General features: G+C 42.2%; 1 protein-coding gene across 25 annotated transcripts in view; it reads left to right on the top strand.

Moving 5' to 3' along the window:
- Positions 1–19,499: 19,499 nt before the first annotated feature.
- Tasp1 (taspase 1) overlaps positions 19,500–23,657 on the top strand; it is a 237,062-nt gene continuing 232,904 nt past the window's right edge. For 17 of the 25 annotated variants that reach the window (XR_015682984.1, XR_015682983.1, XR_015682982.1 and 14 more), the window contains exon 1: positions 19,500–19,527. The gene's annotated coding sequence lies outside the window, so the exon portion shown is untranslated. Of the gene's footprint in view, positions 19,794–23,657 lie in introns of all 25 variants that reach the window. The other 8 variants (XR_015682985.1, XR_015682981.1, XR_015682986.1 and 5 more) reach the window with 1 other exon arrangement.

Genomic DNA, 23,657 nt, shown 5'->3' with positions numbered 1-23,657 from the left:
GGACTGAGTTTTGAAAAGAAGGCCATAGGCACCAGGTCCAGGAACTGACCATAAAATCCAGAAACGAGGTCATAAAACCCCCTTCCAAAGAACAGCCTGGAGATAAAAACAAAAATGGAGAAATATCTTATCTTAGAATGGGCCATCTGTGCTGGGCAGCCCATCCCATCCTATGGTTAAACATTTATGACATAGAAATATAGACCACTGACCATCTGTGCACCCCTAGCATCCATCCACCAATGAAATTTTAGAATATCTAATTCTTTTAGAGAATTCCCTAGCTCCCTATAAGAAGGCCTCTGCCTTTGTCAGAGGTTGACATTTTGAAAATGGCTGACCCCCGCATGCTGGTTGTCTCTGCAGAATAAACACTCTTTGTCTTTGCACACTGTCTGAGTCTGGGGTCTTCCTTAGGAGACTTTCAGACACACTAATTACTAACGTGAAAGACAACATATGTGATATTGGTTGTCAACTCGACAGGATTTAGAGTTACCCAGGAGATAAATCTCTGTATGGTTGTGATGGAGTTTCTAGATTAGGCTAATTGAGGTAGGAAGACTCACCCTGGCTGGGATCCGGACCCAATAACAGGGAGAAAGTGATCTGAGTCCCAGCACCCATCTCTTTCTGCTTCCTCACTGTGGAGAGAATGTAACCAGGGGCCGCATGCCTTCCTCACTGTTAAAACCAGCAATCTCACTGCTGCACAATGGAACACATAATCAAAGTGACTGTAGGCCATCCTTTTTGTAAAAGGGGGCCCCAAGACCAAAACCAGACTAGAAGAAACTTGGGAGCTAAGATGACACCCCATACCTGACACAATGGTGATTGTGTCTCATTTCACTGGTGGGAGGTTGTCCTTACAATCTAAGGTGACTGGCAAATTGGTGCAAAGGGGGAGGCTCAGGAAATATGAGTACTTGCTGGGATAACCTTGATTAAAAACAAGAGGCTGTTTCTCCCACCCCAACATGATGGAGTGTACCCTCAAACTATGAACCCAAACAAAAACAAACCCTTTCTTCCTAAAACTGTTTTTGGCTAAGACTCTATACTATCTTCTTTTAATACATACAAGTATTCTGTCCATAGTCTTTTACATTTCAATAATTTAAAGTGTCATCATTTGTGGCCATAGGAATGGATTAGTTGTTAAGAGCAATTGCTACTCACATGGTGGGCTCAAAACCATCTGTATCTCTAGTTCCAGGAGATTCATCATGTCCTTCTGGTCTCTGCAGGCACGAGGCATACATGTTATGCATAGACATACATGCAGGGAAAAAAACCATATGTACTAAATAAATAAATGTAAAATTTTGTGTCAAAGATCATTTTGTATGTAACCTTAGTTCTATCTGGAACTGTAATTTCCTTGAGCCATTGGATCTCAAATGTCCCTAAAGATTTAAGTCATAAAGATTTGCTCTTTTCCAGGGTAGTAGTACTAATAGAAGACAGTAAAGGCTTAAGTAGCAAGTTAGAAAGAGGTTATTAAGTTATTAAGTTATAGTACTTAAATAAGTACTATAAATACTATAATAAGTCCATTGCTGCATCAAGACAACCATGACCAAAATGTAACTTGGGGAGGAAAGGGTTTATTCAATTAGTTTGGGTGATTGATAGAACTTTCCAATGGATATTTATTAGTTTTCCTTATTTTCCAGCTTTCCAGAGTGCTAGCTAGTAATGTCTAAGATGTGCCCTGAAATGCATACTCGTCCTAGGTAATGCTCTCCTTTAGACTTTCAGAGCAACCTGAGCCAAAGACAACCTGGGCCCTGAACTCAACAGCTCTGCCATTTCCACTTGCCTAGAGATCTATGTTTCTGTAGCACACAATAGTCCCTCAAAGGTATTTAATGACTAGGTTAAACTCTTCCAGATGGATGGATTCGAGCAGATGAATGTCACCTCAGATCTTACACGACAAGAACCAAATCCTGAGACAAGTGGTGAATGTAGATAATATGCTATGAAAGGACTTTCGGGAGGGTCAGTTAAGGGTTTACACCTTTACATACAGGGAGCAGGTAGAATACAAGAAAGGGAAGAGTTGCAGTCAGGGTCCCAGTCTCTGCGGGATCCCACGAGGGTTTGGTAGACCTCCATTCAAAATTAAAAAAAAATGGCTAAACACTACCAAACGTAATGCAAACACTACCTGAACAAGAACTCAATAAACTGATTAGGATAAGCACTTAAATTCCATACTTAGATACATCCTAGGCAAACCCATGAAAAAAGAGAGAATCCATGAAAGCCATTAAAGAAAAACAATCCTAGGGCCAAAAGAAGCTGAAGAAAATCAAAGATTTCTTTTTTTTTTAACAGGAAAAAAGAAGGGCTGGAGAAATGGCTCAGCGGTTAACCATGTGTCACTCTTCAGAAGAACCCAAGTTCACTTCCCAGCACCCATGTCAGGCAGCTCACAACTGTAGTGCTTAGCCACTTACCTGCCCATGTAACTCAAACTCCAGGGATCAGACACCTGTGGTCTCCAAGGTTACCACCCCCCAACACACACACACACACACACACACACACACACACACACACACACACACAGACACATACACACACAGAAACACACACACACAGACACATACACACACAGACACATACACACACAGACACATACACACACACACTCACACACACACAGACACACACACACATACAGACACATACACACACAGACACACACACACAGACACACGCAAACATACACACACACAGACACACACACACAGACACACACACACAGACACACACACACAGACAGACACACACAGACACACACAAACATACACACACACAGACACACACACACAGACAGACACACACAGACACACACAAACATACACACACACAGACACACACACACAGACACACACACACAGACACACACACACAGACAGACACACACACACACACACACACACACACACGCAAACATGCACACATGATTTAAAATAAAATAAATCTTAAAAAAGGAAATGAAAGAAAACCCAAAACTCAGAGTTTACAATATGGTGAGAAAATCTAAAAATAACCATATGGCTAATGAAAAAAAAATCATCTTTCAAAACTAAAAGCAAAATACAGGGATCATTAGCTAGAAAAGATGACATCAAACAGTAATTCAAAGAAACAAAGAACACCTATAATGGTAATTTTGAAAGTAATTATAAATAATTATAAATGATATTATAATGGTAAATAGTTCTCTTAACAGTCTTATTGAATTTAGTTTGTATTAGCATATATTAATAGTACATAGTGATGTGTGTCATTGTGACATTTTCATATATGTATAAAATGTATTTTGATCATACTTATGCACCATATGCCTCTAAATGTCTACCTTTTTGAGGATAAGGGCTGGATAGTTAGTTATATTTAAGTATCAGCTCCCGGTTGACCCTGAAGCCTCTCATGGGGAGAGGGGGTATAGCTCTAACTGTCAGGAGACTTCAGTTCCCAGCAAAGTGGGAAAAACGGCTCTATAAGCCCAGGAATGACTGCCAAAGAGAGCCACAGGTGCTGGCTACTAAAAACAAAATTCACAGAAGTTAAGGTAAAGAAAGCACACATATACAGAGACACAGACACAGACACAGACACAGACACAGACACACACACACACACACACACACACACACACACACACACACACACACACACACTGTCATTTGGCTCTTAAAGATCCCTGAAAGGTCCATGAACTAAGCCTTGCTCCTCATTCCATGACTCTGTCGGGAAGTATGGGCCTGTGGGGCCTATTGGAAGGACGTTAGCTCACCAAGAAGGGTGCAATCTTCAAGGACAGAGTCCTTGGTCAGTTTCCTTTCCTTATTCACACATGGCCATGCTCCTGCTGCAGTATATCATGTGACCACATGTCCAAACCAATGGTCCAAACTTTGCGAGATCAAGAAGCAAAACAAACCTTTCTTATTTTTAAGTGGGTTTGTCTCAGGTATTTGTCACAGTAACTGGAGGCTGACACAGAAATGAGGGCTGGGATTTGAGAGGATCTAGGATAGAGGTGGAGCATAACAGTATCTGACATGATATTTTCTACAACTATTGTTATAACAGAACAGTGTACCAATATTTGTATGAGCAAAAGTCATATTCTGAGAATTCAGAGAAATACTCTTATACTTTAAGGAATTTGCTTTTTGTAAATATGACTTTATGAAAAAAAATCTCCATTTTATTTATCTCAATTAATTCTGCTTAATTGCTTCTAGGAATATTTTGGATTTTCCTAGTCCAATTGTTCTATACTTGTAGAATGAACTAGAAAAAAAAAACACAGTTGACCACAGACTCAATCCAAACATTCTCTTGATCAGTTATGATACGAATCTGGTTTAATATTCATGTTTTGGGTATTACTCATGGCATGGTTTTAAAACACCATAAAAGTAAAGGTTGAAGCATGTGTTCCGTAGTTCACAACTAAAGAAAAAGTTGACTTAAAAGAGGGGGCCTATCTCATGATCTTGGAATCACAGAGGGCAGAATGGTCCCTCCAAAGATGGGGGCATTTTACTTATATAACCATAAATTATTCTGGTTTCTAACGAGGGCAGGTCAAAAAGGCACTTGAAAGCAAGGCAATGTGTTGGTTTTGGATCATTTTAAAGCTAAAACACATATTTAAACCATTTACACAAGATAAACTAACATTCATTTGGCCTACAGCCTGCCAATTATGATGTTAAAAGAGAAGCATAAGAAACCACTGGTTGTTTTGGATGAAACCTGAGCCTGTTCTCTAGACTTGCATAGTTAGTGAAAGATCAGAACACTCCTGTTTAGGGCCCTGCTTGTTTCTGGAGGCCTCAGGGGCTTCTGTGTGTCCAAACTGTTCTTAGAGTTGTTTATCTTTGTCTAGAGAGCAACTGGCAAAGCCCCCGAAGTGCTACTTCCAACAATCACAGTTAGGATGTAGGGATTCAATTTACCAAAAAACTGCACTAGTTATCAAATGCGCCACAAGGCTACTGGGTGTGGCAGTGGTGATCCTGAGGAAGAGAAGGCAAGAGAGCCTTTGCCAAGCTTCTTTCTGTCGTGGGAGCTCCTGGGAGTTGAGTATCTGTGCTCTCTATCCTCCTCCAGGTCTTGACAAGGATGTTTCTCTCCCTCCTTCTCTGAGACATACTCCCAATGCCACATCTTCTATGAGATACATCTTCCTTGACATAGTCCAATATTGTTTTCTCTGCAATATGTTTTTTTTTTATTAACTTGAGTATTTCTTATATACATTTCGAGTGTTATTCCCTTTCCCGGTTTCCGGGCAAACATCCCCCTCCCCCCTCCCCTTTCTTACCGGTGTTCCCCTCCCCATCCTCCCCCCATTGCCGCCCTCCCCCCAACAATCTAGTTCACTGGGGATTCAGTCTTAGCAGGACCCAGGGCTTCCCCTTCCACTGGTCTGCAATATGTTTTACAACATCACTCCTTTATTTTCTTCCTAATAGTTATCAGTGACTGTTTTTTTTTTTCTTAGCCATTTGACATAGTACTGACTATGTGTCTCCTCTAACCCTCCCACTATCATTTAGAGCTGACTTCCAGCTCTGCCCTGTTGTGTGTATCTCTGATAGTAAGTACCAGGGACTTCAAACATAGTTGAGGACAAGCCAGACTGCACATGCAAGCTTAACCTACGTACCACTGCACTTATGAAGATAGAAGTATGACACCACAGAAGCTGTTCCAAATGACCTTTAAAAGGATGATAGGGTTATGACTGCATGACTGAATGGCTTGATAGACAAGTCAGAAAGCAAATACAATGAAATTAGGTGTGAAGTGTTAGCATATGCTATGGTCTGACGGGTGTCATGAATTGGAAACTCCATCCCAGTAAACAGTACTGAGAGGTGGTCAGGTCATGGTGACTCAGCCTTCATACTGTTAGCATGTTAGTTACTGTGTAGAATGTTATGTTAGGAACTGTGTTCCTGATAAAAACCACGAGTTCCTTTTTCTCCTTCACCCCTCTCTTCACCCCTTTCTTTAGACAGACAGAGTCTGGTTGCTCTGGAAAGCACTGTGTAGAGTATCCTAGTCCAAACATTGTGATAATCCTCTTGCCTCTGTCTTCCAAGTGCTGGACGTAGAGTCCAAGTGCAACCCCACTCTCGGCATCTTGTTTCCAAGTTGTCTATATGTTTGAAACTTTTCATCATATAGAGTTGGGGAAAAAAATGAAGATACGTGAACGAGTTTGGAAGTTCGCTATCCTATGACTGGGTCCCAGCTTTGCTACACACTAAACATGTAATCTTGGACAAATCTCAAATCCTAAACCCACTGAGGATGAATAGCCCTAGAGTCAAATTTAACAGGTTCATCCTTAATCCCAGAACACAGAGGCCAAAATGGAGAGAATAGGAAGTTTAAGGCCAGTTTAGGCTACATAGCAAGTTCAAGGTTAGCCTGTGCTACACAAGGGCCTCACACACACAAAAAAATGTTGAGGGTCGGGGTTGTGGTGGTAGTGGTATAGCATAGAGGAGCTTTATACAAAGCCATAAGAAATTTCTTCTTGTCCTAGTTTTTCTAACTTCAGATGAACGTTTTTAAAAGGGGAAATTGATGCCCACAGACTTCACTATTTTCTGGCTTAGTTACACCAAAATTTAAAGACCCTTAGGATTTCAGGGAGCTAGACTGGGGACATATGTCATTGGTTCAGATATCTGGGTTTGACTGCTAAGAATATAACTGCTCAGAAAAATACATGTTTTATTTGACATCGAGTAATACGTTTTATAGAATGTGGTATGATGCAGCAAGAGGGGGTACCTTAGCTGGCCTATCCATACTGAGGCATCCTCTCTCCCTGCCCTCCCCCCATAAGAGTCTAGTATAAAAGGGAATTTATTCGGGACACAAGAAGGGGGTCTGGGGAAGGGAGTAGAGACAGAGAAAGGACAGAGAAGGACAGCAAGAGAGAAGAGAAAGAAGGAAAGAGGCTGGCAAGGAGCATGTGGGGAGAGAGGAAGAAGAGAAAGAGAGAGAGAGAGAGAGAGAGAGAGAGAGAGAGAGAGAGAGAGAGAGAGAGAGAGAGAGACCTATATAAACTGTTGCTAGGTAACTTGTGGGGAGCCCAGAGAAAATGTTAACATTGAGAATAATCTTTTCCAACAGGCCTAACATCCTTGTGACTATTAGGTAAATTCTTTTGGAAAATATAGACAGACCCCTAACTTCTATTAACCCAAAGGCTAAAAATTGCTATCATATAGCATCTGAGGCCTGTGACGGGGTTTACCCCACTTTTCTATAATCCACACATATGATGTTGAAAAGTGCCCTGATTTATGGTTTTCTTCCTGTTTTACTACAGAGACATCATGAACCTGTGACACACTGGAATGCTGTATTTGTGGTAACCTAGATCTTCTGTTCTGGGGTAATGGCCATTCAGCCTTGGTTCCAGAATAAACTATTTCTCACTCCCCTTGAGATGAAAGCCGTGTTCTTCTGCATTGACAATTTGATCCTTTATTTTATCTGCAAAGGAAAATGAGACTCAAAAATGTGAAATGCTAGTTGGAGAGGTCGGTAGTGACTTCCAGAACTCAACAGTGTGTGTTTCTTCTTGATCTTCCCACCTTCAGAACGCTGAGATTACGAGTATGGACCACTCTGACTGATTTTTATGTGCTGCTCGGTCAAACCTACAGATCTCTTTAATGCATTCTCATTTCACGTGGATTTCATTTGCTCCAACTTTCAGTGGATTAACCCCCTGCTAATTTTTCAGCAGTTTTCCTGAGGGTGAAGAAAAGTGAATGAAAGTGGGGTTGGGGGATGGGGAAACACCTTTGTATAATAGTTATTCTAATGAGTTAAACCTTGGAACCAACACAGCCAGGCTCTCCTAACAGAAAAGAAGACAGATCTGTCTCCCACAAGCTCACAGATAAAAGTTTGTTTGTACAGCTGGGTAGTCTGAAAAGAACCAGGGCTGGAAACCTTAGGTGAGCCGGCAGATGGCAGGCCTCGGTCGGAAGCATCTGGTTCCCATTAGAGACAGTAGGCTAAAAAGAGCTGCCCTCTGACCTCTGGTTCCCATTAGAGAACCAGCTTTCCTGGAGGCTGAGGTGTCCTCTCACCTCTCAAGGTGCTGAGAGCCAATTCAGTTGCCAACATATGCGAAGAGAACCCATGACTAGCATGGCGGCCCACCAGGACTTGAGGAAAGCAAGGGAATCAGGTTGGCTAGGTGAAGTTACCTGTATTCAGTTCCTAAAGCATACTTTAGATTTTAGTAATAGTTCTCAGAAGAGCAGCTTACATCTTTGTTTCTTCTACATTTCCCATCTCCTCTTTCTTTCTAGCTAAGCAACGTTTAACTAAAATTCTTATCTCTGAGATAAAAAGGGTTCATTATTGTTTAGTTTCAGACCCAGGGGTAAAAGGAACTGAGGTGCATATTTTACTTATCAAAGCAGCCCTGGTCTTCAGGTTCTCCCAGCATCCCTCAGTCCCTACCCGGCATACTCTGCTCCCAACTCTAAACTGTGCAGCCCAGAGGCTGGGCTGCCCCTCCCCAAGAGGCTCTTCCCTCTATAATCCAGACATATTGGTCTCCTAGTGCTCTCCTTTCTCTTATCTCTGTGATGACCTTTCTCTTTTTTTCTTCCCACTTGCTCCCCTCTCTCATCTTTTGGTGACTTCCCTGGCCTTATCCCTTAGGGCCAGTGATATTGCCCCCAGAGCACCTTTCTGATAGACCTGCATTTAATATAATCTAATATGGCTTAAATTGGCTTATTTCACTGGCAGAGAAATAATTTATCAAATATGTTATAGTAAAAAGTAGACAAAAAAATTAGAAGAGGAGGATGAGACTAGGTCCTAGGACAAATTTCTACAAACTAAAAAAACCAAAACCACCACCACCACTACAAAAACAGCAGTCAGGATAGATAGCAGTTGGAGAAATATCTCATGGGTCCAAAACTAAAAGTTTTGTGTTTTTGGTTTTTTCCTTTTCCTAATAGTGAAAATTCAGGAGGGAGAGCACAAGCTGAGATTACATTGGCAATAGGTAACAGCAAAGGCTCTCACAGGACGTAGGGAAAGTCCACAGAGACAGGCACTTGTTCCATCGGTTGAGTTGGTTGGGGCTAGCAGTATGCAAGGTTTTTCTAGAAGAGTTCTGTGGCTGTAGTGATGAGGTGATGGCACTGAGTCAAGGTTTTAGCTTTGAAAGCCTTTTTGTCTTCTGTTTGCTTCTTTGGCTTTGTGTTTGTTTCTTTGGCTAGGTGAGTACCCTCTTACTGGGTGACCTCAGCTAGAGCTGTCAACGGCTTTTCCTTATCCTACCCCTGCCATCATCTTGCCTTTGTAATTCAGTTAATCACCTACACTGTTGGCTTACAGGATTCCACTAGGCTCCTCCCAGGGACCTAGCAAAGGCTCACATCCTCACCTGCCACCACCACCACCACCTTCACCTGGTGCTTCAAGTGTGGGCTGCATATAATAGGTCTGCCCTGCCTGTCACTCCAGCACTCTCTCTGTTCCCACATGTTCCTGGCCACCTCTCTCTCCCCCTTCCTGTCCTTCTCTGTCCCCCCTTTTCTGCCCTCACCACTCTGCTCCCATCTGTCTGGCTGTCTTACATGTCCACTTATCTGCCTCAACCCCTTCTCCAGGTCCTCATTTCCCTCCCTTCCTCCAAATAAACCCCATAATATACATGGCTTGATTTCTTAGGGGGCACCTTGGCATGGAACCACCAGGTACCTCCTCACCTATTATATTTCATAACAGATACCAAAAAAATCATTTTGGTATCTACTTCTGTAGAAAAGCAGATTTAGTCTTTTACAGCAATAGTTATATTGACTGGCATCTAAAAATTCTGCCACATGCGCATTGTGTAAACCATATGTTTGACTGTCACCGAAAGTTATGACAGGACAGTGTCAGCCTTAGTACAGGTCTTCACTCAGAATGCAGAGGCTGTAGGAGCAGGGAATATTTGCACAGGTTACTGTAGGAGGCAAATGTGAGAACTTTCAAAAATAATGCTAGGGAAAAGGAAAGGCCTATGTAAAAGATACTTTGTTAACAGGTAGGACTTGATATTCTGAGAACGTGGCAAGGTTACAGGAAGCCTCTTGGAACTAGCATAAAGGACAGACAGCATTTCTACTCCTTGGTCCATGGATTGCTTTTGGGAAAATGTTTACTTCCGAGGACATGGGGCCTGTGCTTGGGCCTCGAGGCTGAACAGGCTGCAGCACATTGGGGATGGTGCTGAGCCAGGGAACTGGAATGCAGGCGAGCCGACTGTGCAAGTTAGAACAGCCTGGCAAAGCCTGGGGCAGAGGCAGCCAAGACGAGACTCGGGCGGCCGAAGCTTCCGTTAACAAAGTGAGAACAGCAGAGTAAACTCAGATAAAGTACACATTCACTGCCGTCTGGAACATTCCTGCACACATTACTCCCACTGCTGTCTTCAAAACTCTCCACAATAAAAGGGTTTTAAAAATGAGATAAATATGAAAGTCACCTCATTTCAATGACATCCCCATACTAAAAAAAATTAAAATAAAAAATAATTCCTCCCAAATTTTATCAGAATTCTTCCCTATATTATAATAGATGAATAAATTGCATTAGTTTTAAACTAATAAGTAATAAGGGCTAACATTTCAAAACAAATGATAAGCTTGAAATTTGTTGAAAGTATACCGAATGCGCAGAAATAACTGGGCATGCGTTATGCTGCTTGTAACTGTAGCACTTGAAAGCGGAGGCAGGAGGATTTCTGGGAGTTCAAGGTCAACCTGGGTGACACAGTAAATTCCATGCCAACCTGGGCTAAAGAGTAAAATACTGTCTCCAAAACAATACGAAGCCAAAACAAACGGACAGGACAACAAAACTAAATAAGTAAACTAAAAGAGTTCACGTAACAGACATATCATAATACCATGGACAGACATCCCGTGTGGTCCTCTAGTTTTTGGCAAGGTTACATTTAAAGCATTGCGGACCATGCACCTTTGCTGGCTTTGTGTTGCAGTATCCACATCCCTCCTCTAGGAGGTAACTTACTTTATCCTAATGAAGCAGTTTCAGTGGGATCCTGAGCTGAAGGGTTCTGTTCTCTTATGAGCAGCAATCCAAATTAATCTGCACAGATTATGTCCTTGGAATTTGCATCTTGTCTATGGAGACACAAGTACTGGAAACATGAGATTGATCCGTCCTGTAATTGTGTCCTGAAAAGTTTGTCTATTCATGCTTGCTACAGAGCCAGGGCTTGTGTGTTTCAGATCGAATCTGACAGTGCTTTGAATTTGAAAACTACCTTCGTAATCAAGGACCAGAGACACAGCCCCATGCTGTGCCTTTGACAGCCTGAGTTCTCTCTAGTGACTCCCACTCAGGTAAAGTTGGGATTCATGAATTTACTGCAGAAAAGCATTTCAAGATGAGCCAGTATGAGACACACTTGGGAGTTTAAGATTTATCTACTTGTTCTTATTTATGTGTGTGCATACATGCCTGCACGAGGTTCTCTGCACCACATACACACAGGTGCCTGTGACCACAAGGGGATGTCGAGAGCCCCTAGATCTGGAGTTCCAGGCAGGCAGTTGTGAGCAGCCTTGGTGTAAGACTCCACCTAGGCTAGCAGTAAGACTCCAAACTGCTGAGCCTCTCCCACCTACAGTTGGGAGTTTGTTAGGGGGAAAGTTTATCATGAATTTAAACAGAAAAGGAGTGGGGGCGGTGGTTCTCAGGGAAAGGGCATGTCCAAAAGTTTAGGCTTCCCAAGGGACCGTCCTGCTTGACTTAGCAGTAGCCATGGATCTGATATTGGTGGCTATCAAATTGTATTTCTAGAAACCATTTATCCGTTTTTTTACTTTCCTCTTTTTTTTTATTTTTTACACGATATATTTTGATCATATTCTTCCTTCTTTCCCCTCCTCCAACTACTGCTAGATTCTGCCTCCTACCCACCCAACTTCATTCTCTTTCTCTCTCAGTACAACAAAACTGAAAGACAAGACAAAAAGTGAGCAAATACACAGCCAAAAATCCTCATGGAGTCCATTTTGGGTTGGTCAGTACTCCTGGGGCATGGCTCCTGGTCTGCAGTGTGGTTGACATACCCTTCATTCCACTGGAGAAAACTGGTTTTCCTTGTTGCAGCAAGAATCAATTGCAAATGGCTTCTTGGTTAGGTTTGGGACTTTGTGTCCACTTTACCTTCTACATTCTAGGACTTTGCTTTGAACCTGTGCAGGTTTTGCGTGTGCTGTCACAGTCTCTGACTCTTTTTCAATAAATGACAGGCTATAGGGTGTCTCTGGATATGCTTTGTATAAGACTGCAATCTAAAAAATCATGGGTCAATAGGGTTTCGCAAGGCAAGAGGGCTAAGATGTGTCTCTTCTCTTTTTTTTTTTTTATTAACTTGAGTATTTCTTATATACCTTTTGAGTGTTATTCCCTTTCCCGGTTTCCGGGCAAACATCCCCTCCCCCTCCCCTTCTTTATGGGTGTTCCCCTCCCAACCCTCCCCCCATTGCCGCCCTCCCCCCATAGTCTAGTTCACTGGGGGTTCAGTCTTAGCAGGACCCAGGGTTTCCCCTTCCACTGGTGCTCTTACTAGGATATTCATTGCTACCTATGAGGTCAGAGTCCAGGGTCAGTCCATGTATAGTCTTTAGGTAGTGGCTTAGTCCCTGGAAGCTCTGGTTGCTTGGCATTGTTGTACATATGGGGTCTGGAGCCCCTTCAAGCTCTTCCAGTTCTTTCTCTGATTCCTTCAACGGGGGTCCCGTTCTCAGTTCAGTGGTTTGCTGCTGGCATTCGCCTCTGTGTTTGCTGTATTCTGGCTGTGTCTCTCAGGAGCGATCTACATCCGGTTCCTGACGGCCTGCACTTCTTTGCTTCGTCCATCTTGTCTAATTGGATGGCTGTATATGTATGGGCCACATGTGGGGCAGGCTCTGAATGGGTGTTCCTTCAGTCTCTGTTTTAATCTTTGCCTCTCTATTCCCTGCCAAGGGTATTCTTGTTCCCCTTTTAAAGAAGGAGTGAAGCATTCACATTTTGATCATCCGTCTTGAGTTTCATTTGTTCTAGGCATCTAGGGTAATTCAAGCATTTGGGCTAATAGCCACTTATCAATGAGTGCATACCATGTGTGTTTTTCTATGATTGGGTTACCTCACTCAGGATGATATTTTCCAGTTCCGACCATTTGCCTATGAATTTCATAAAGTCATTGTTTTTGATAGCTGAGTAATATTCCATTGTGTAGATGTACCACATTTTCTGTATCCATTCCTCTGTAGAAGGGCATCTGGGTTCTTTCCAGTTTCTGGCTATTATAAATAAGGCTGCGATGAACATAGTGGAGCACGTGTCTCTTTTATATGTTGAGGCATCTTTTGGGTATATGCCCAAGAGAGGTATAGCTGGATCCTCAGGCAGTTCAATGTCCAATTTTCTGAGGAACCTCCAGACTGATTTCCAGAATGGTTGTACCAGTCTGCAATCCCACCAACAATGGAGGAGTGTTCCTCTTTCTCCACATCCTTGCCAGCATCTGCTGTCACCTGAGTTTTTGATCTTAGCCATTCTCACTGGTGTGAGGTGAAATCTCAGGGTTGTTTTGATTTGCATTTCCCTTATGACTAAAGATGTTGAACATTTCTTTAGGTGTTTCTCAGCCATTCGGCATTCCTCAGCTGTGAATTCTTTGTTTAGCTCTGAACCCCATTTTTTTTTTTTTTGAGCTGGGGACCGAACCCAGGGCTTTGCGCTTCCTAGGTAAGCGCTCTACCACTGAGCTAAATCCCCAGCCCCGAACCCCATTTTTTAATAGGGTTATTTGTTTCCCTGCGGTCTAACTTCTTGAGTTCTTTGTATATTTTGGATATAAGGCCTCTATCTGTTGTAGGATTGGTAAAGATCTTTTCCCAATCTGTTGGTTGCCGTTTTGTCCTAACCACAGTGTCCTTTGCCTTACAGAAGCTTTGCAGTTTTATGAGATCCCATTTGTCGATTCTTGATCTTAGAGCGTAAGCCATTGGTGTTTTGTTTAGGAAATTTTTTCCAGTGCCCATGTGTTCCAGATGCTTCCCTAGTTTTTCTTCTATTAGTTTGAGTGTGTCTGGTTTGATGTGGAGGTCCTTGATCCACTTGGACTTAAGCTTTGTACAGGGTGATAAGCATGGATCGATCTGCATTCTTCTACATGTTGCCCTCCAGTTGAACCAGCACCATTTGCTGAAAATGCTATCTTTTTTCCATTGGATGGTTTTGGCTCCTTTGTCAAAAATCAAGTGACCATAGGTGTGTGGGTTCATTTCTGGGTCTTCAATTCTATTCCATTGGTCTATCTGTCTGTCTCTGTACCAATACCATGCAGTTTTTATCACTATTGCTCTGTAATACTGCTTGAGTTCAGGGATAGTGATTCCCCCTGAAGTCCTTTTATTGTTGAGGATAGCTTTAGCTATCCTGGGTTTTTTGTTATTCCAGATGAATTTACAAATTGTTCTGTCTAACTCTTTGAAGAATTGGATTGGTATTTTGATGGGGATTGCATTGAATCTGTAGATCGCTTTTGGTAAAATGGCCATTTTTACTATATTAATCCTGCCAATCCATGAGCATGGGAGATCTTTCCATCTTCTGAGGACTTCTTCAATTTCTTTCTTCAGAGTCTTGAAGTTCTTATTGTACAAATCTTTTACTTGCTTGGTTAAAGTCACACTGAGGTACTTTATATTATTTGGGTCTATTATGAAGGGTGTCGTTTCCCTAATTTCTTTCTCGGCTTGTTTCTCTTTTGTGTAGAGGATGTTGTTTCTTATGAGATTCCCCAAAACAGCCAGGAGAGAGGCTATAGGCTTTTAGTCCTTAATCGTGAGTCATTGCTAATTTAATATTCATGTTTGAAACATCCCTACAAAAAACCCTCAAATACTGCGAATTATTCTGGAGTTGATTTTAATTACAAAAAATAAATCTGTGCTCATGGAGCTCACTTCACAGGTACATGATCAATAACTGAAATAAATAAAAACCCCAATTATACAAGAATGTTCGTTGAGGTTGTGTGCTACTGAAAGACATAGGGTAGGATGAAGTGCCTAGAGAGACAGAAAGGGGGATGTGCCTGCAGTCTAAACATAAGTATTTGGGGGAAAGCCGGTGCTAAGCTCTCACTGGTTTCAGATCAATAAACCTCTCATTTTATGAGAGAAGCTGGTGGGGCACTGCTCATGAATTGTAGTAAAAAGTGACATTTCGAGAATTCAGAGAAAGATGGTAAGGTAAACCACAAACTGGTACATTGCTCAGGAAACACATGCAGATAGTCCGGTGGATGAGGAATGGTGACAGAGCTGGTCAGAGACACAGCATACATACATACATACATACATACATACATACATACATACATACATACACACAGCAGGGTGAAGCAGATGGCAGCTCGACCACTTTTAATTCCACTAGTCTTGGTCAGATTCCCAAGGAAAATGTATTGTCATCAGGGCTTGAAAGTGAGTCAACTAATGTACTTTAGTCTTTGTCTTGCTGGTGGTGTGAAAGTATATGGAAGGATTGGGAGGCTGGCAGAAGAAGTTTACGTAATAGAAAGAAAGAGCAAAGAAACAAACCTGAGAAGGGAAGCCTGGGGCTGCAGCAGGGAGTCTGGGAGCTGACCTAAATCTCAGCAGCTGTTTGTACTTGCATTATCCTGAGCAAAGATTCCAGTTCTAAGAAGCAGCAATGGATTAGTGAGAGTTACACGTCTACCTCTTGAGTAGATAAATTCGGAACATCCTTTATCCCTACTGAGAGCCCGTTTACCCAGGATGCAATTCAGATCATCCTTCATCCCTACTGAGAGTGCATTTACCAGGATGCAGGTGGTTAGGCACAGTCAGAGAGTGAAAGGGCAATGGAGTTCCCGCAGTGTCACCAGGGGATACAGTGCCACTTTTCCAGGGACACTGCTCTCATACATTGAGACCAAAACACTGAGGAAAAAAAGGTGGACTCAGAAGGAAATACAAGGACAACTTTAGATATCTTTTTTATTTTTGAGGCAGGGTCTTACTATGTAGTTTTGATTGACGAACTCAGAGATCAGTTTGGCTCTGCCTCCCTGGGATTAAGTGCTGGGATTAAAAGCACAGCCTGCCTTCAGAGCCTGCCCCACATGTGGCCCATACATATACAGCCACCCAATTAGACAAGATGGATGAAGCAAAGAAGTGCAGACCGACAGGAGCCGGATGTAGATCGCTCCTGAGAGACACAGCCAGAATACAGCAAATACAGAGGCGAATGCCAGCAGCAAACCACTGAACTGAGAATAGGTCCCCTGTTGAAGGAATCAGAGAAAGAACTGGAAGAGCTTGAAGGGGCTCCAGACCCCAAAAGTACAACAATGCCAAGCAACCAGAGCTTCCAGGGACTAAGCCACTACCTAAAGACTATACATGGACTGACCCTGGACTCTGACCTCATAGGTAGCAATGAATATCCTAGTAAGAGCACCAGTGGAAGGGGAAGCCCTGGGTCCTGCTAAGACTGAACCCCCAGTGAACTAGACTATGGGGGGAGGGCGGCAATGGGGGGAGGGTTGGGAGGGGAACACCCATAAGGAAGGGGAGGGGGGAGGGGGATGTTTGCCCGGAAACCGGGAAAGGGAATAACACTTGAAATGTATATAAGAAATACTCAAGTTAATAAAAAAAAAAAAAAAAAGCACAGCCTGCCTTAAAGACAATTTATTGGCATTTGAAAGAGAAAACACCAGGGCAGAAGAAAGCTGAGATCTCTTGGCAGCTAACAGGAGTGAGAGAGGAGAGGGAAGAGTGAAATCCTGCTTTCTTAGAGGTCAAGGGGTCAGTCTCCTTGAGTGTACATAAACCAAGTATCTAGTCCTTTACTGTGAGCTTGGGCAGGCACGGGTGAACACAAACTATGTAAGTGTAAAAAAAGCCTCTTTAAAATTTATTACATTTATCAAACCAGCATCATGTGAGGGAGGAGTATTCTTGGAAGGACCTTTAGCTACACTGTTAGACTGTCTCAAAAACAAAGAAAAAAAAACCAATGAGTATTTATAGACTACTATGGGGTTGATACTTAATATTTGATGGTGATGATGATGATGGTGATGATGATGATGGTGATGATGATGATGATGATTGTTCTGGGACTCACTTTGTAGACCAGGCTGTCCTCAAACTCACAGATATCCAACTGCCTTTACCTCTGAGAATTGGGATTAATGGCATATGCCACCACATCTGGTTTATCCTGATACTTTTAAAAGTAATACTCATATATTTATTTATTTCACACAACAATTTTTAATCCTCATTTTACAAATGTAGAAATTAAATAATAGGATGAAGCAAATCATTTAATGTGATAGTTAAATGTTAGAACAGGGATAGAAACACTGAATGTTCTGTTTCCAGATACTTGCTGTTAATTTCTACTTTATTGCTACCATTCACTAACTTAACCATTAAGGTTTTTTTTTAGGAAGTTTTTTTTTCCTTACCACTCTTTACATTCGATTTCAAATCTAATGTGCTGCTTAAATAGATAAATATCACAACTGGCTCTTAATTTTCACCTATAAAAGAAAATATTAGGAAGATGTCCTGGATAAAACAAGAATTATTACTTATATATTTGGGATTACTAGCAGTTGAAGGTTTTTTTTCCCAATTCATGTATTTTAATCTAGAAACGTCAGGATAAAAATCAAAAAACTCCTCAGCTTCAAACTGCCTCTTGCACCTAGTTCTTGATCACTCTAAATCCCCCATTATTGGTTGCTCTCCTCTTGGGGGTGGGTGTTGGGTTTATCATCCTTCTGGTCCTCCTCTAAGATTAAGTCAAGATGTTCTTCAGTCTGGTAATGCTTTGGTTGCATCACTGTCACCCAAAGGGCTTGTTTCAAGACCAGCATGGCTTTAATCCCAGCCAGCGCGTGGGAGGCAGAGAGATAGGCGATCTCTGAGTTTGAGGCCAGCCTGGTCTACAAAGTGAGTTCCAGGACAGCTAGGGCTGTTGCAGAGAAACCTTGTCTTGGAAAACAAACAAACACAACAAAACAAAAACCCAACAAGACAAAACAAGACAACAACGAAGGTTGACTTAGGTGGATTCTTAAGAATTTGCATTCTTAAGTAAGGGCTTAGGTGATCCTACACTGTTGATCTGAGACCTCACAGGAAAAAAAATACATGCTGAAACACCTCTAATTTAAAAGTCCCAAACTTTAACTGCTCTCACACTATGCATACAACTATTTTAAAAAATGAGTTACAAAATTACCTACCGGCTCTGTGTATAAGGTCTGCATGAAATACAACTGAGTAATTTTGCAACTGAAGTCCTATTCCCAGTGCTTGGTTTTGGACCAGGGACAAGGGACTGAGGCACATGTTTTACATACCAAAGCAGACTTGATCTCCAGGTTCTCCCAACATCCCTCAGTCCCAACCCTGAACTTTCCAGCCCGGGGGCTGAACTGCCCTTTCCCCCAGAGGCTCTTCCCTCTATAATCCAGATATTTTGGTCTCTTGCTCTCCTTCTCTTTTCCCACCTCTATGGCTCCATTGGCTTCAATCCTTGGGGTCAGTGACACCCCCCCCCCCCAAAGCAGCTTCCCACATTCTGCCTTTAATATAATCTAATGTGGCTTAAATTGGCTCATTTCACCGGCGGAGAAACAACCTACCACCCAGGACTTATGTATAAGCAATTTCAGAATTAGAAGAAAAAAAAAATCCCAAATACTTCTCAGCCCAAGTATTTCAGATGACTGATACTTAACCTGCACTGTTCTTTCCAGTATCTACTCCCTCCAAACAGGTTGTCAAACGGTTTATGATACTAGTTATAAGGAAACTTTATGAGATTGCTACTGGTCTTTGACCTTGGACAGTTAAAAGCTAACCACATTTTCCTTTTTCTAGGGTACGGCTGACTCCCACTATACACAACCTATGTTGGATCCTAGTTTTCTATCGGAATCAAGACTACAAGGATGAGGGAAGGGTTCTTCAGCAATGATGGCTACTATTTTCATAACTTGCCACAGCGCTAGTTAGCCAACCACGTGGGTTAAGAGGTAGACATATCCTGAAAGCTAATTACCGAGCACAGTAAAAACAAGGTGGGTAACGGTGACTGCACAGCTATCACAACAAACAAACCTCTAATATACCAACAAATAAATCTCTAAATATCAGAGGCCAGAGATAGCGCCATGTGACACCGCTCTGACACTTAACGAGCGGCTACAGCCGGCGACTAAGGCACAGCCTCGCGGGGCGTCTACTTCCGGCCACTTGTGCACGTCAACCAATGAAAAGGCTTTACGCCACTCCCGCTTCCTCACCCTGGCAACGGGCGAGCGACTACTTCCTGTGTAATGAGTGCTCTGCGCTGACGCGGGTGAGTGTCCCTCGTTCTCACGCTGTCCGCGTCGCCGCTGCCTAGCCTCGGTCTCCGTATGGTCCCGCAGGCCCGCGTGGCGTCCTCTCCTCACCGCACGGGACGGCGCGTATGGCGCCGCCTGCCTAGCCGGGCGCAGGGGTCCACGGATTCCCGGGTCCTGAATCGCGGTCACGCGTGGGCCCGCCAGTTTCCTTGGCTGTGGAGTTCTCGTAGCGCTTCGCGCGCTGTTCAGTCCCAGGCTACAGGGAACTCCCGCCCCCCAGGTCCGCAGCGGCTCCGGGATGTGTCACAGAGAATTGTCGCGGTGGGGTCAGAGCTTCCCTGAGTGTATTAGAGGCCGGGTTAAGTCCCGGTGGACATTAGCATCCAATGTAGAGGCAGAGGAGGCTAGGACTGAGTAGATGAAGCAACTGGAGGTGTTTTGAAGTAGAGGACATAGTGATACCTCCGAGTTCAAGTTAATTATGCTGAGGAGAGAGGAAGGGAAGGTTTATTTGGGGCCATGGGAGTAAGATCTTTCTTTGAATAACAAGCTAAGAAAGTTTAACTTACACACTCGGGCGTTTGGTTATTAGAAACAGAGCAGTGGTTATTAGAAAATGTTTGGAAATTGTAGAAATAGAGATTAACATAGTTGACGCCACAGAGGGTTTTGTTCTTTATAATTTCTTAGGTGCTTTAAGATATCACCTACAAATGTACGTGTATAATGTGGTTAAAACTAAAAATTGCAGTTTTGTGTATATTACATTCATTGCTCGGATAGATTGATTATGCTTTTTTAAGGGTTACTTTAGTTTATGTGTATGAGTGCTTGCATTATGTCTGTATACCACGTGCATATCTGTGCAGGCCAGTAGAGGGCATATGGAACTAGAATCAAGGATGGATGATGTAAGTCAGTGTGTGGTGCTAGGAACGGACTTCGGTCCTCTGCAAGAGAAGCATGTACTCTTTACTGCCGAGCTGTCTTTCCAGCCGAGCTGTCTTTCCAGCCCTGGCTGTTGTAATCAGCGCAGTACCAAACCCTTTTAAATTGTAAGCTTCTTTCTCCCCCTCTCTCCTTTTAAGTGTTCAAAAGTTATATATATGTCATTGCTGTCTAGTTCCAGACCCTTTTTTAAAATCACTTTCTCCAGAAACTTGTGCCCAAAACAGTTACCCCTCCTTCAGCTTCTGTCCAGCTTCTGATCCGTGGTTTAATGTATATCTTTCTGTTTTGTACATTTTAGGCAAATGGAACCATGTAACAGTTGTCCTTTTGTATCTAGCTTCTTTCAGTTAACTTATTTTCAAGATTTGTCCATGGCTATGTAACAATATCTCATTCCTTTGTATTTATTTATTTTCCCCTGGGTAATTCTGGGGATGGACTGTACACAGGCTGGGTAAGCATCTTACTACTAATGGAGATACCTCATCCATTCATTTTTATGGCTATGCAATTGTAGCGTTGGATTGTTTTGTCCTTTAGGGTTTTTGGAGTAATTCTGCACACATCATATTTGTGACTTTTTTGTGGATATTTGTTTTTAGTTTGTATATATATATATTATTATTATTATGTACTTAGAAGTGGAACATTTAGGTTTGGAGCACTGAGCATATACTTTCCAGAATGACTACAGCACATTGAATCCCACAAGTTAGGAAGGTCTTCATCTCTACTCCTGTTTTGATTATATGCATCTTATAGTGGTACTAGACAAATAATATGGTCAATAATCTTAAACATCTTTCTTTGTCCTTATCAGTCATTATATAGTTTTGGAGAAATATTTAAGTTTGAGTAGATATTTTAAAATGTATTTTATGTGGATTCATGTTTTGCCTGCATATACGTCTATGTACCATGATCCTGCCTGTTAACATCAGAGGCCAGGAGATGGCATCAGCTCCCCTGGGATAGGACTTAAAAGATGACTGTGATCTGCCACGTGGGTGCTGGGAATCTAGAGTAGCCAGTGAGTGCTCCTAATTACTAAGCCATCTCTCCAGCCCCTAGGTGTCTTTTTTGAGATGGGTCTTACTATGGCCTGGAAATTCACTCTGTAGACCAGTCTTGTCTCAAACTTTTGACTTAAGAAACCATTTGTGAAGCTGGGTGTAGTGGCACATGCCTTAAATCTCAGAACTCAGAAGGCAGAAGAAAGTGGATCTCTGAGCAGTTTCCAGGATAGCGGGAGCCACCTAATACAGGGATTTTTATCTCAAATAGACCCTGTCTCCAAAAACTCAACTGGCAAGCCATCAAGCAAACAACTACCACCCCACAACAATAACAACAACAACAACAAGATTGCCAAATTGAGTCAGAAATATTTATCCATGTATAATTTTGGGTTACTCTAAGAGATTTTACAGTTTTGATGTACTGGATTCAGTGTAGGAGCAGGGAAGAGTATGGCTTTACTTTGCCTTCTCTAATTTGAACCACCTTTGTTGACACCCCCCCCCCCCCACTGGCCTGGGCATCCATCTTGTTTTGTTTTGTTTATCTTTGTTTTTGTTTTTCAGGTTAGGGTTTCTCCATGTAGTCTTGGCTGTCCTGGAACTCCCTCACAGAGATCTGCCTGCCTCTGCCTCCTGGGTGCTGGGATTAAAGGAGTATGTCCTCTGCCCCTCCACGCCCTCCCCTTAGGCATCCATCTTGAAAATCAATTGACCGTAAATAATGTTACTGTATAACCCATTACTTTCTGTTGAATTCTTAGGTGGCACATGTGTTTAAAATTCTGTATTCTATATTAGGCATAGCATAAAAGATGTAACACTAGCCAGGAGTGCTAGCACATGCTGGCAGGCCTAGAACTTGGGAAATGGGGGGAGGATGATCAGGAGTTTGAGGTCGGCCTGGGCTACATGAGACCCTGTCTCACAAAATGAAGCAAAACAAAACAATTCATAACCAGCAACCCAAATCGACCAAAGAAAGACTAAGCTTTTTCTGTATTTAAAATTTAGGTAGAAAGTGTTTCTAGGAGTAGAATTACAGATCAAAGATGAATATACATTTGTTCTGGAACTCTTTTAATGAAGCATGAAACCCTCAATGTCATGATACCAAACCCACAAAATTCTGGTTCATTTTCTAAAATGGGATAGCTTTTCACCTTGTATCCCTGGGTGGGCTGAAACCCAGTATGGATGCCAAGCTGGCCTGAGTGTGCAGTGATCCTCCGCAGTGCCCTCCTTAAGGATTCCGGTCCTGTGGCTCCAGAACAGCATGACTGTATTACCAATGGCAGTAGCTTGGGGCTAGGTTTCTCCAGTACAGAAATATTTTGTTGTGAGATAGATGATTGCTTGATGATCTTCTTCCTACACTGTTTTGGAAACATTAAATAGGACATATGATACTTTTCTAAATTGTTTAATTAAAAACAATTATTATGACATGTGCTAGGAAAAAAGTATGTATATACACATACAGATTTGAGAGGCCCAAGGTCAAAGTTTAGATGCTAAATTAGTACCCAGAAAATCCCTGAAGTAAAAAAGAAATAATGTTTTGAGTTTCCCTTTTGGTTTTGATGATTAGTGAATTAGCATTCATCTTGGTCTCAGAAATGATCAGATAAAAAAGTCTCTTCAATGGACACTACTCAATAAAACAAGTTCAAACGTGAAGGTATTAGAGACCAGGATTTCTCAGTTCTCCTTAAGGTGTGTCTATGATGCTGTTAACTTGTGTTTGTATAACCTATAGTTCGAATATACAGTAGCTGCAAACGTGGTATTTACAGTATTGTGTATTTCCAGGTTTTCCCTACTTAAAGATTTCTTTCAAAACAGCTACAGTCAGCTTTGGGTACTAGCGTAGTGTTAGTTATAAACTTTACTCTTTTTTGAATATTCTTCAATATTGGATGTTCAGATTGTGTTTCCTCTTGTTTATTGTCTGTTTCTGACTTGTTTTGCTCAGTATTGTCCTTTGTGAGATTTACTGTAGCAGTCTTTTGTAAATGGCTGCTCTATGATAGCTTGTATTCATGAAGAAAAGTGCAGATGCTGCGTAATGTTTATGCTAAGAGGTATTTGGGCTAAACAGGGGTAGAGGAAAAAGAAGTTAATTACTTGAGGAAGAAACCGATAGGATTTTGGTGCAGTCTGAAATGACTGTGAGG

The sequence above is a fragment of the Rattus norvegicus genome, chromosome 3, assembly GCF_021556685.1.
Source record: "Rattus norvegicus strain SHRSP/BbbUtx chromosome 3, alternate assembly SHRSP_T2T, whole genome shotgun sequence".
In the NCBI taxonomy this organism is placed as follows: Eukaryota; Metazoa; Chordata; class Mammalia; order Rodentia; family Muridae; genus Rattus; species Rattus norvegicus.
This window is presented reverse-complemented; position numbering and strand designations above follow the sequence as displayed.